Source organism: Anas acuta, chromosome 8 (assembly GCF_963932015.1).
Source record: "Anas acuta chromosome 8, bAnaAcu1.1, whole genome shotgun sequence".
NCBI lineage: Eukaryota > Metazoa > Chordata > Aves > Anseriformes > Anatidae > Anas > Anas acuta.
This window is the reverse complement of record NC_088986.1, coordinates 26,160,869-26,173,685: the sequence shown is the minus strand read 5'-3', so window position 1 is coordinate 26,173,685 and position 12,817 is coordinate 26,160,869. Positions and strand designations below refer to the sequence as shown.

Sequence of the window (12,817 nt, the reverse complement as noted above, 5' to 3'; positions counted from 1 at the left end):
GGCCTCATAACGGGGTTGAAGTGGCAAACCCCAGAGCTTGGGCATTATGGCCTGGAGCCCTGAAGTACCAGCAGTCTGTCTGTGCAGTGCTGGCCTTCTCTACAGCCCCCCGGTGAGGTTGGCAGGCTGTGGAGGGAAGGCCTCATTTTCCAAATTCTTACTGAACAACTGCACCTGAGTTTCATATGGTTTATTTACCATGCCAGAATGTACTACTCACACACTTACTTGCTCACTCAAATGAGTGCCAGTCATAAATATTCACTGTTTATGGTACATGAAGCAAGTGAAATCATTCAGACCTATGCACCAAAAACTTCCAGAAGTCAGGTTTCTCTTCCTCCTTTTTACAGTTGTAAAGTGAGCAAACTGTACCCACCTGCCTCTCAACAATGCTGTGAATTATTGACTTGTAATGTTTATGAAATGCTTTAAAAGCAGAAGCATGCAATGCTCGTGTATCTTCCTATTTATTACAGGAAAAAATAAATTGCAAATCAGGTGAAACAGATACTATGAGTGTTTTTTCAGGGTCACTGATAATTTTATCTAATTAGATTGACTGAAAGCTGGAAGCCAGCTTTTACAACAGCTTTGATACAAACCCAAGGAATTTGTCTCTCTGTCTATTCTATTTCATTTGATCATCAAATAGGTTTTAAATCCTATTCATAAAAAACACGAACAATGATTTATTCCATCAGAAACAAACAAACAACCAAAACCACGTGTCTTTCAGGATGGGAGATAAAATAGGAAGGCAGCGCTGCAAGTGATACTGAGGCTAGAAACTTTCTACTGTGGCATCGGAGACATTGCTGGAGCACTGCTGGCCCATGTACAAGGGCTTCTATAAAGGAATCTGCCGTTTGTGGGGGAGAGAGATACTAAATCATAGGAAATATAAAGAAACTTCATGCTTTTGGCTTCAAATTCTGTCATTCCTTTCCTTTCTTGCATCAGTATCAAATGTCAGGGTCACTTAAAAACGTTCCTTTTTTCCTTTCTGATACTTTGTCTCCATGGACAGAAGAATGTGTATGCCAGGTGCACAACCAGGCAGACTTTCTTTGCCTCTCTGTGTACCTAGTCCAGTGGTGGAAAATAAACTCATAGGAAAACTCCAGGACAATCTGTATCAGCTCCTGATCCAGCACCTCTGTATATTTAGCAGTGATATGTTTGGGCTCCAGCTGAAAAAGGATGTGTGTAATGAGGCATTTTTGTTGCACTGAAATAAAGTACTCGTGCTTATGGCTGAATACTTTGCTTGCTCAGTAATTGAGAACTGTAGCCTTTTCACGTGGAAGTCTCTGGTAGAAAGCCACTGGTCTTACTGGGATCAGCTTTTCCTAACTGGGGCTGCAACATCATGAACTCATTTTATATCTATGTTTTTCAGGTATTTAGTTTTAATTATTTCATTTTAATTACTTACTTTTAATTATTCTATTCTATTTTTATTTTCATCTGGAAAGGACGAAACAAGGCTTTTGGAAGGTAGTGTTATTATTTCACATGTGCTTTCCTGTCTCTGTTTTTTTTAATGAAGATAGGTAATTGAAAACCATTTACTGTCTTTTTTTTTTTTTTTTTTCCAGTTCTTGTATGACGAAATTGTCCCTTGTTTGTCCCTCAGACAAATGTCCCTCAAAGAAAATGTACCTGATTTCAAAAGCTTGGCAACAATCCCTCCTTTGACTCTTGCACATCAAATTGTTTTGCAACCATTTACAACAAAAATGGAATTAGAGGGAATTTCTCCTCTCATGTACATTTTCATAAATAGCATTTAATCTGGGCATGTGAGGATGGTGAGAAACAAGCTCTGGAAGTGGTTTGACAAATGAACAGAGACCTTTTCAAAGAGCGTTAATCCCTGGCTTGTCCATGTTGGTGTCAGTTTGGTGAGGCCTGTCAGTTTTCCTTGGCATTTTGGATGTAGCTTTTCTGAATCCAGTATGTTCCTCTTTGCCTTTCTATGGCACCTCAAAGTATTGTCAACTTTATTATCAGTACTTTTCAGCAAAGCTAAACTTTCAGCACAGCACACATCAAACGAGGGACAGGATCCTTGTGACAGTCCAGGGAAAACGTGGCATTGACCCTGGCGCGGCGCCTACAGGCCCCAGCCATTATCTGCTCCTGAGAGTAGGCCAGTTGGTTTCAGCTGGAGCTTTGGTTAGGTGGAAAGGGATTTACAAACTCTATTCTATTGTTCTTCAAAAACTTTTCTTCTTTTCAGTCATTCTGATAGTCTTCCTCATCCATCACATTCCAAATTATTTTGGATGCTTCAGTGTATTTTCTTCACCTTCATGAATTTTATTTTACATGTGCAAAACTGTGGCATTGAAAATAGTCTTATGCCTTTTCCCCAGTAGTTTCGTAAAAGAAATTAAGAGAATCTGATCTATCTGTTGTTCTTCACCTTCTGGGGTTTTCAGTGAAGTAATGATAGTACTGAAATGTAAAAGTTCTCATTTATTAAATCATTTCCACCAACTGATTCTCAGTTACTCTTTGGTCGTATGGTATGACTACACTATTCAATGTCTTGCTTCTTTTCCTATACTATACTATAAATATACATTTCTTATATGTAGTATATAAATATAGTATATTTCTTATACTATTCTCTCTATATAAATGCTTTTATGCTTATCACCTCAATAACAGAATGGAATGGCATTAAAATACATTTTGGTATGTGCTACACCTTATGCGTGATTTTCAGCATATTCAAATTCAACTCTGGTGAACAGAAGCATGGTAAGTTCTTTGTGGGTTTTCCTTGATTACATCAATCTCTTTGAATGTTTTAGTCTCTTATATGCTTCTGTTCTCTGCTTGGATGAACACAAAGCAGTAGAAACCGTATTTAGAGAAGAATAATAAACTGTAGAAATTATAAAATTACTTCCTCTGATTTTTCCTTGCTAATTACTTACAGTAAGTTATTTCAGGGAATATTTCTGCTAATAAAATAATATCCAGAGTAGGAGGTAAATGCAGACATTTTAAAGTACTTTCTTAGTGCAAATGAGCAATCCAGAAGCCTTCAGGAGTGCTTGGGAAGAAAACTCTGTTCTGTGCAGAAGGAACCATACATTTGTGGGTCACAGCAGTCCTCCTTTGGCCTTAACTGAATGACTAGTGTTTCAGTGGGGCACAGATTTAGTGCTGGCTCTCTGCATCAGAGAAAATCAAACTTTTACTTAGTGTGAGAAGAGCTATCCAGACAAGTTTTATCTGTCTGTCTGTCTGCCAGTCTATCTAAGTAGCTTCAATTTTAATTTTTTGCCCACCTTCTTTTCTTCAGTAATCTAACTTATTGGCATACAAAGAAAAAATATATTAATTAGTTACAGAACCTTTTCAAAGCTTATCTAGGAGATATTTACTAGAAATAGGAGCAGAGTATTTGACTTTGTGAGAAAAGAACAGATTTCTGTGAAACAGGCAGGGGGAAATGACTTCCATGTACTGACCAGTAACAGGTGTTGTGAACACATCCATCACAGCAATCAGGAGCAGAACGCAGTTTGTCTTTAGAGCATTATTAATAACATATCAGGAATACGTTATTTTGGAAGGAGGAGAGGAGGAAAAGTCTTAAACTGGATGTCAAGTGGTACTTAAAACCTTTTGAATTTGGTAGCTAAATTCTCTGTTTTTTTCAAGATAATGTACATATGCGTGGGGATGACACAGTTCCCTTCCCCCAAACAAACAAACAAACAAACAAACAAAACCCACCTCCCCACCCCCCCCAGAAAAAAACAACCCCCAACATCTTCACTTGAGGCAGGATGGGAGTTTTAAGTCTTGCTTCAGGTGACTACATCCCGAGAGACCCTGAATGCTCTGATGCATCTCACCAGTTTCTACCTCTGAAGGGAGCTGCACGTGTGCTACACCTCACACTGGCTGGATTGCTTGGGGCCGTGGAGTACGCCTGAGCTGAATGCAAATGGAAAGTGAAAGACAACAAAAGCAAGCTGGTCAGTGGCATTTTGTGCCTAAGCAGAGGGTGGTCTCCTGCCAAAACCAGGAGCTGGAGGATGTCTGGGGGCTGATGCTAACACACGCTGGATGGGCCAGCCTCGCTCTGGAGGGAGGAGGAATCAGGGCTTGGTGCTGGCATGATGGTGTGGATCGGGTGCAGATGAGAGCTCTCACTTCTTTCTATCTTCCCAACAAGCAAGTGCAGAAGTTGTTCCATTTTCAAAGTTGACTTTCATTGTGAAGTATGCTGGACAGGAGAAACAAACTGGGGCAAAGGCCATTGAGAAGTAACGATTTCTGATCATTTTATTAATAACTATGAGAAATGTAGCACCTGGCAAGAGAGATAAGTGGATTTTCCTAAGCCCTGTTATAGCCAGGTAAATATTGCTCTGGTTTATGGCACTAATAATTAAACAGCACACTAGTCTTTCTCTTGACAATTGAAAATTTAAGGTAGTTGTTTTCTGGAGGCATATGCTGAAATGTGAGCACCAGTAACTACTTTAGATGTAAGCTTCATAGTAAAATACCCTATCTATTCCATCCAGCAGATATATTTCACAAGCATATATAGCACTGCAGAAACACAGCTTTTTCATTGTCTTCCAAGTCATCTAGGTACCACTTTGATAAATACAGCGGTTCCTAAAAAACATAACAAATAGACTTAGGATCTGAGAAATACTTCATTCCTTCAAGGACATAGTCTGCCTAGTGCAATTACTTGAAGAATAGATTAGTATAACGTATTAATTCATACTTTTATATCTTTTTATAGAAGGTGCCCAGAGTTTGTTAGACATTATTTTATTTTGTTGTAGAAACTTAGATGACAATACAAAATGCAAATGACTCTGGAATGTAGGTGTCTACATTTCTGGGGAGAACAGGAGCAGGTGGGATTTCTGAGGAGCCCTGCCTTTCAGGGAGCAGCTCTAACTCAGGCCATTAGTGCAGCTGCCACGATACGTGTAAATCTCTTCAGTCACTCTGATTGCACAATGCTCAGACCAAATTCTTCCTCTTAAACCGGGGCTTCTTGGTACTTCTACCACACCCTTAATAACTGTAAATTCACATTAATCTCATGCTACCACTGTTCATGCTTTCCTTTAGTCACCATTGCATATCCTCCGTCTAGACTGAAGTATTTTCCTGTGGTGCAGACAACAGTGTGCACAATAAGTTGGAGACCTGATCATGACCTCTGAAAAATACTGTATTACAAACAAATATATATACATATATACACAGTAGGAAAAAAATAGTAGCATAATAGTGGAAGGACGATTAAAAAGAAGATTTTGTCAGAGCCTGGAGTGCACTAGTAGGCTATAATGACCCTCACCTAGATTGTGATGAGCCTCACCTGGGCCCCCACTCGTGGGCCATAGGTCCATTAAGCCCTTGCCTGGGGCCTCAGGATCTTTCCTGAGCTGTGCTGGATGTGGACCTGTTCCCGAGTTATTTGTATTTTTCTGTTTTGACTGCAGACCTAGCCTTATTCTATTCTGCTTTGATCTGATGACTTGCCACTGCTCTGCTCAACGAGCTCCTGTGCTGTGGGACTGTGCTCTGTTGGTGAGTTCTCTACCCAGTCTATATTGTGCCTGCCTTTGGCTCTTAGTTTGCTGTTGCTTAGGGTGCAGCTGTCCTTTGTTGCTCCCTGATAGCTTTTGTACCATGAAATTACTGTCTCAAGTTCATCTAAGATTCACCAGTTGAAAAACACAGCGGTTTGTGCAAGAAATGTCTACCCTCCTGTTCTTTCTCTGTAATGCCCAATAGGAGTTCTGGTTTAGAAAGGAAGGAGAAAACAACCAACCAAACAAAAAAAACCCCACAAGCCCTCAGGGCTGAACTTAAGTCAGTGAAGCAAGTGCTATATATTAGATAAATGTATCTTCTTGAATTTCTAGATTATCTATCAACTTTATCATATCAGTGCAGCCATTCTTCATCCTGAGGATTGATCTTTTATGCAGCAGATGGAGTTCTCTCACATATTGGAGAGGCCTTTACTATATATATATATATATATATTTTTTTTTTTTGTATGTCAGTCAGATAAGTCTTGTGAATAAAGTCAGCAGTGATTGCATTCATTATTCTGCATTCTGTTCTTCCTGCCACAGATCTTTTGTAGGAGCCCTCCTCATCCCTTTGTGGAGTGGACATATAACATATACACGTATAACTGCCTGTAACAAAACACATGGAATTGTGCTTTATTAGAGCTTGGTGGGACTTGTGTGTGCTTTTCACTTGAAATGTGAAGGCTTTTCAAATAGCAGTCAGATGGTCTCTCTTGGGATTCTGCCTTTTGATGTACAATTTTGCTTCCCTTGTAGTAAAATTAAAAAGCCACTTTTGCTCTCATAGCTCATGGTGAATGGTAGTTAAGAACACACACTTTTCCTTCTGTGGCATCTGGACAGAATCCCCCTGACCTTCTCAAGATCCTTCTTGTGAAAAGCTTGCACCAGCTGGTTGCAATGTGAGCCTTTTTAGCTGCTTGCTTTCACCTGGAAGGTGGGGAGAAAACCTCTCTGGGTGAGAGGTTAGAGAAGGTCTGGATATGTAAAATGGGCAGCTGAAGCCTGTTCCTGAAAAATAACTGCTGTAACTTGGGTTACCATTAACTTACTGCCATGTTTGGCACTTGTACATCAGTTCATGGGAGGTAATGACTGAACAATAATTATTGATTTTTCATTTCATATTAACGGTGTGGAAACTTCTGAATCTGTTAGTGAGGCTAGCATGCCACTGTTGGCATTCCTGTTTTGCTGTAAATGAAGTGTCATCTTTTTCTACCTGCAACCTTATATTTCTTATGTTCAGAAGTTGTATGGAATTCCCTTATTAAGGCATCAAAGTTTCACAATCTATAAAACGCACAAAAATTTGCAATGAATATCAGTCCTGAAGCAAACATCCATTAAGCTTAAAATAAATAAATGCATTAGATCAATTATTTACCCAAAGCATACTGAGACAAATGACAAACACTGAATGACAGAAGAGAGATGGAATGGGGTGGAAGTTTTCTGACTCAATATCAGTGTTCAGGCAAATGAAGAGAGGCATTGGCTTCAGCCGGTGGAAATCAAACAAGCTTTATCACTTTATAAAAAACAAACAAACAAACAAAACCACAATAAACTAGAATCCTTTCCCAACTTACCCTGGTGAGAGCTGCTTTAGGGAGCTCACTGACATTTTAGTTGTATAAAATATTGGGAATGGAAAAGAGCTGAGACATTGTTTTGAAGTTTCAAAAGTTTGGGGAATACACTAATTTTGCAGCAGACTAGAATTCTGGAAGGAAGTCAAACATTTCTGTATCACTTCTCCTGTAGTATCATTAGACTTAAGAAACTAGAAAAATTCAACTGGAATTGTAGCTCAAAATGTTTCCACAACAAGAATAAAAGTACGTTTTGTTACTTCAAACACAGATGTATTTATCTCTCGCTTCTTTGTTCTGTTACTGTCTGATCTTATTCCCTTCCTCCCTTTTGGCTTCAGATACCATTTTTCTCTTTTTGCCTGGTCCTCTGCAGTCTTCTGTTGTGGACATATTTCCTCTGGCTGCTGCTTCCCATGTATCTTTGAAATCTTATTTTGGCACCCACACCGAGCACCTTGTAAAATACAGTTGTTGAGCTTGTTTAGCGTTTTCCCATGTTAGGCCTTTGTATTGCTTGCAGTAATAGCAGTGCTGCTGTGGCTAGAAATGCTTCCTTTGTATAAAAAATGGGGTACAGTAAATATTCTTCATATACAGTACTAAAACAACAGCCTAAAGCTGTACTCCTTTGCATCATCTTCTTTGGAAGAATAAGGATTGATTCTAACCTTTGAGCTTGCACTGTATTTCTTCACTGCCTTTGACAGTGTTCTTTGCCTCAATTGCAGCCTGGTGGTTGGATTCCCATGGTTTTGTTCTGCTGGAAGGTTGCAACCCACAGTATTGCTTCAGTCACCAAGTCCCTCTAACATGAGATGTGGGGGGCTGTCAGGACCCGCTCTGCTCCATGCTGAAAACAGCCACATGAGGAAAGGTCATCTTGCAGGGAGAACGGTTCTCTGAGCAGAACAGTTCACGAAGCTCTAAACTCAGTGGTTCTCACACATACAGAGGCCCTGTTCTAGTTTGAAAAACAAAACAAACTAACCAAAAAGCTCAAGCTTTGCTTTATCATAGATTCGTATGGGATTTTAAGCTAATCCTGATCCTGTTGCAAAAGATTGTTTGAGGAAAAGTTTTAGTTCAAGCAGCCAAGTCAATATGTCTGCCTTGTACATGTGAGGTAACTTGGTAACATCAGAAGTGCATACAAATTTTTGGTACTTGGAAGGGATTTGTTGTGTTAAATTCCATTAGAAAGATCTTTGAGAGGGTATTATTTCTTATGTGAAGCATCCTCTACACCTCGATTGCTATAACAATAACTGATACCACTTCAGTATGACCATCCTACTCAAAATGTAAGCATCCTAGAATTTCCACGTCTGATTCTGCCAAACCATCTTTGAGTTTAGATGACTAGAAAATGCAAGTTAAAATGTTGAGATGAAACCTGAGTCTTTGATGCAAGATCTCTGTGTGCACGGGGGAACTCAGAGACCTGTCAGTTTCACAGGTTGTACCTGTAAGCCTGCAGCTTTGTCCTTATAGAAAGTGGAAGGAACTAGCTTTAAAGCAGACAGGCCCAGGTGGCTGGATAGTAAATGAGATGATCCTCACTTAGCAGAATCACAGAATGGCTGAGGTTGGAAGGGACCTCTGCAGATCATCTAGTCCAACCCCTCTGCCAAGCAGGGTCACCTAGAGCTCATTGCACAGGATTGCATCCAGGTGGATTTATCTTATTTGATTTTGTTACCCACAGTGTTGAAAGCTGTCTGCAATGTGTGGTACTTTGTACTTCTCCTTAAACCTCAATTGCTTTTATACCATTGTTCTGAGAAGCCATTTAGAGAATTTTGAATCACTGTGATGATAGGACTCAGTCCTAGAGTCACTCCAAAGCACAGAGGCCCTATTGTCCTACCAGCTTCCTGAAGAGTAGTAAAGGAGAGTTTGCTACTTGCTGTTTTGTGAGTGGTTCATCACATGTTTAAAGCATGCCATGCAAGAAGAGAATCCTTAACAACCACCTAACTTAGCGATGAAGCCTGCTTGGCACTCCTGTACAGTGTGAGCCTGTCTTTAGATCAGGCACCACTAATAGTATACATTTCTTCACAGCAAGTGGAATTTCCAGGGTCATCCACCTGCTTTGTAACTGGGAACACAGATGTGCTAGTAAGGAGCTAGGTTTTACTAGATACATTATTGGTTTTATTATGGCCTAATAGTCTTCACAAAAATTTGCACAAAGGCATGATGTTAATTCATGGTAGCATTATTGGCAGATGTATTTCTATTGACATTTTAGTAGAAACAAGGTGAATTGTTATCATTCTGGCTGACACAATGGAAGTACGTTTGAATGCTGAGTTGTACCGACTTATCGACGTTTACCTAAGTGCTTTATCATCATCACAGCTTTAGTTTTATCCATCCTGTAACTGTTTAAACAGGACAACCATAACAACAGAAGGGGAAATTCACTGAACTATAACACACATCTTTGGGATCAGAACAACATTTTTAAAAGAGACTAATAGAACTAGTTTGGCTGATTATGTTTCTGCTGGACTGAAGTGCTCAGCTTTTCCCTCCATTTTAAATGGGACAAAGTGTCATTAGTTGAAATTCAGCAGATAACATGTTAGAGCAAAACGGTGGTGAGGAGAAAGCCTTGTGCTTCTTACCTTAGCAATCTGAACATCAGTAGAGCGCCACTACCTCATGCTTCTTGAATGACTGGGCAGAGATATCCCTTGAGTACCTAAGGAAGCAGCCTTCCTCCCACTGTCTGTACAAGCCATTAATTATCCATTTTAGGAAGAAGACAGGAGGCACATGTGTTCTTACAGGCAATTGCATCATGTTCTGTGGATTCTTAAGTTTCTTATTCTTCATATTCTGTAGTCAGTTTGTTTTTGTTACTTTAGTTCACCTTCTATTATTTGTAGTAATCGAATGAAATCAAATCTTTACTGATGTTCAGAAAAAAACAGTGTGAGGTAATGCTGCGGGCATTAATATCAGCAGTCTGTAGAAAAAGCATTTAGCTCTGTTAATAGGGAGGAACTATACTGTAGTAGAGTTTCCTGTACATCTGTGCTAAAGTGGAGCACATCTCATCCTAGTGAGGAAAGTGCAACATATGAAGCTATTAGAGAGGACCTGTAATATGGAGTAGAAAAAATGTCTAGATAAATGCACAAAAATCCCTTTATCATGCTGGTATTTGTGTTGACGCAAGCTATCTTATCCAAGCTGTCTTGATGGGCCACCCTACCAATATAAATACAATGAGAAGACTGAGTAGTCTATTTGAGTTGTTATGTAGCATAAATAACATGCACTGAAACTCATTTGAAGTGTCAAAAATGTGTTTGATTATGTGATGTGATTTGTTTTACTCGGAAAAAACACCTCAGATGAGATATGTATAACATGCACAAAGCAATGCAATCCTTTGTCTATCTTAAGGTGGTTAGAATGCTGTTGGTGAGCTTTAACCAATGTTTCAAATTCTTATTACACAGAATGCTACTAATATTTTGAGACAAAAACATCACACCTGAGATCAGTGTTCTGCTGTCAGGTGAGGCTGTTCCATGTCCAATCTGTCCATAAGGTGGTTGTGCAATGCCAGTTAATTGCTTCAGGTAGTGCAATTCAAGAGTTTTGTTAAGTCAGTATTGAGTTGATTGGTGCTTGCTGAAGATCTAGTCCAAGGTTCATAAAACATCAAAATACGAGATAACAGGTACCACAGAAATGCAAAATATCAATGAGATAAACAGATGAAAACTGTCTTTGATTTTTACTGATGAAAAAAACACAGAAGTCTAAAAGTCTTATGCACGCTGGATTTTGCAGTGACTTCTAGGTTTTGGTGTCAGTTCTGTGTTTGCAATACAAATGCTTAATTCAGCTCTATCTAGTAATTCACTTGAATTTGGAAACTTTGGTCATGGAGCTTGGGAGCCAGAATGGGAATGGCATGCATTTGAAATGGCAAGTAGTGAATGACTGGCACTGGGTAGAAGTGATCCATGTTGTGAAGCTTTAGGGTGCTATTACCTTTGGAAAAAGTACCTACTGACAGTATTCCTGAAATACTAACTTTCTGAGGCATAGAGGTCTGTCCTTTTGAATATTCTTGAATAAAGCATAAGGTAATTCCTGTTTCAGGCATTATGTATGTGCATCCCACAGTGAAAAATGTGTGTCCTTGGGCCTGCTGGGACAAATTCTTCCCTTGGTTACATGAGAGAAAGTGCAGAGTAAAGTTACTCTCTTGCTGAGTTTCTTCAGTGCTCAGTGATGCAGAGGAGAGCTGAATTCATCCCGCTGCCTGTATCTGGTGTTTTGCATAGAAATGCTCACTGTGCTGAAACACTCGAATTTGCAAGAATGTGTCTGTGTAAACTACACTTCCAATTTTAATTTTTGAGCCATGCGCAAGAGACTCCAGGGAACAGTGTGTACTGTCAGCAGAAGTTATCTTTCTGATGAATCAGGCACATTGTTTGTACCCCTGCATTTGATAGACATGTTGTAATAAGGTCCTGAACTGCTTACTGTGTCTTTATGTACCTTCCCTCTCAGCAGTTGTAACTATTGTGCTGCTTGACCTATATTAATGGTACTACAAACAACAAGTTTAACCATTAACTTGAGAGCCCTGTTTAAATGGATTTTGCCAAGAGATGAGAACTGAAGATTTAAGGAGGTAAAAATTAAAAAGAGGGCTACCCAATGCAAAGCTTTTTCAGTGCTTACTGAGCTGATGTGGAGGGTGGGAAGGAGTTCAAAGACCTAATAAAACTTAAAGCCATTATTGCAGTCTGCACAAGTAATGTCATTCAATGTATAGAAAAGCAGTATCTTAGATGTTTTGTTTGTTAATAACCTGTGGATTTTATCTGTTTGGTTATTCCAATGAGGCGTGCTTGCTGTTATCTATATCCACACAGGCTCTGTAGCAAGAGAGGAATACACAGAAGGGGGGGCTATATTGCCTGCTGCTGCTAACTGGGGAAAGGGAGGCTGGTTCTCAGCTGCTTGGGGGGAGAAGGTGAAAGCTAGAGAGTCCAAGTGAAAGGAGCCAGTGTCAGAAGATGAGTGCTTTATACCGAAGGAGCAGTCTGATTTAGCTTGATCTAGGTGAGCTGCATTTCAGGACCCTGCGTTCTGCATGCAGTGTGAATTCTGGGCTGCTTAATAAAAGCCAGAATGCATCTCTGATGCCCATGATTGTTGTCTCAGGAATATGCAACTGTGCTGATCTGGGGTAACTGGGACCATGCGTACATAAAGCCAGTGGTGAATGTCTGATGGCTCAGTATCTGGTGTGATCTGTGCCTTCGTGGAAAAGTGATTTCCTGTGCCTCTGAGGTCACTGACACCAGTGGTTTTTGACTGAGGTCCTTAAAGGCTGAGCACATGAAAGTTTAAGTGTTATGCTCTGGGATGTCTTTCTGAAAGCTTTGTCTTTCCTGATAAAGCTGCTTGATCTAATGCACGCAGGCATTTAAATCTGCTACTGTTCTCATTGGGCTGTCTTGTTTGGCTGGAATTTCACCACTCTATACAGGACGTATGTAGGTGTCTTGTGCAATCAAACCGTGTGTGTCCTGCTGGGGCCTGGTGACTGACAGTGCCAGAAAGATGTGC

General features: G+C 39.9%; 1 long non-coding RNA gene across 4 annotated transcripts in view; it reads left to right on the top strand.

The window, feature by feature from the left end:
• Positions 1–12,817, top strand: part of LOC137860594 (uncharacterized) — a 116,289-nt gene that overhangs the window by 946 nt on the left and 102,526 nt on the right. For 2 of the 4 annotated variants that reach the window (XR_011099072.1, XR_011099070.1), the window contains exon 1: positions 5,367–5,592. This is a non-coding gene — a long non-coding RNA (uncharacterized lncRNA). Of the gene's footprint in view, positions 1–5,365; positions 5,593–12,817 lie in introns of those variants that run through there. The other 2 variants (XR_011099071.1, XR_011099073.1) reach the window with 2 other exon arrangements.